Source organism: Tupaia chinensis, unplaced genomic scaffold (genome assembly GCF_000334495.1).
Source record: "Tupaia chinensis unplaced genomic scaffold, TupChi_1.0 Scaffold146027_1, whole genome shotgun sequence".
Taxonomy (NCBI): Eukaryota; Metazoa; Chordata; class Mammalia; order Scandentia; family Tupaiidae; genus Tupaia; species Tupaia belangeri.
In genome coordinates, this window is record NW_006205883.1 from 345,911 (window position 1) to 347,239 (window position 1,329).

Below are 1,329 nucleotides of genomic sequence, written 5' to 3' on the forward strand. Positions count from 1 at the left end.
AGATATGATGTTTTAAGTGGAAAATATGAAATCAACTCTCATCACTTTGCCAAAAGCAAATGGCTTGGGAATTCAGATTCCAAACTCTACTGCCAGGAACTTGCGGACGAGTGCATGCCTGCTCCAGGGCTGCCTTGAGCTATCCCAGTCAATGCACGCCCCCGAGGAGGACGAGGAAACCGGGGTGGTTAGCAAATACCAGTGAGAGTCTGGACTGTGGAGGGAGGCTGGCACACCTGCTAGGTAACTGCTCCATGGGCGTGGGGGCCCCTGGCAGGTTCAAAGGCACCAGCTGGGAACCAGGGAAGACACCGCCCACCAGGGTCCTTCCTGAGAGCTGTCTGTGGTGACGATGGCTCCGTGACAGCCGATGACGAGCGAATGCAAAGGGAACTGGGGGGACCTCGGGGGCAAAAAGCTTTTTTACCTAACCAACGCCATTGGCTTCGAAGGGGCCACTCTCGGTCCTCAGGTCTCAGCTGTTATCGGGAGTAGAACCAGGAGTCAGGGCAGGGAAGGGTATGGGAGGGACATGGATGATAACTGGCCTCTCTTTTTTCACCTCTGCCCCATTAGAGCTGGTGGGTGCTCCGGTTTCATACACCCTAGGATTTCCACCTTCCCAAGGATAACCTTGTACATTCAAAAAACTTGGAAATCCTTGCATAGTCTTTTTATTTTTTAATTTTTAAAATTTGCCATAAGGCATGTGCACTCACCAGAGACAGATGAGGAGAGCGACAGGGGAAGTGGGGAACACAAGCCTCCAGGTCTGGGATTTGAACAGTGGTCAGCTATGTGAGGTGCCCAGCAATGTAACCACTACACCACCTGCCGGCTCCCATCATTAATTTTCTAGAGGTGCATGCATTTGCCGGAGAGAGCCAGAAAGAGAGAGGGGGAAAGTGAGAAAGCAGGGATGGTCCCCCTCTTTCCAATGGGAAATGCGTCCTATTCCCAGGGGACCCTACATACTCTATGTTCCTGTGATCTGGTCACCAACGCAGTTGCTAAGTGACCAGTAGACCCATAGTGTTTACCGCGAGGATCTGCAGGAAAAGGGGTGATTGACGTCCAGCAAGGACAAGGAGGTTTTTATGGTGCTACCGAGAATAGCGCGCAGTATCGGACTTACGAATGGTCTGTTTCCAGAAGTTTCCGTTTGATATGTTCCGAGATGTGGTTGACCACAAATAAACGGACAGTGTGGAGAGTAGTGAAATCACAGATAAGCAGATAAGGGGGGGGGGACTCCTGTGCCGAGAATAGTGTGAATCACAGAGCGAACATTCGGGGGGCTAGCGGACCGGGTAGGGGGTAAGGCGCCGA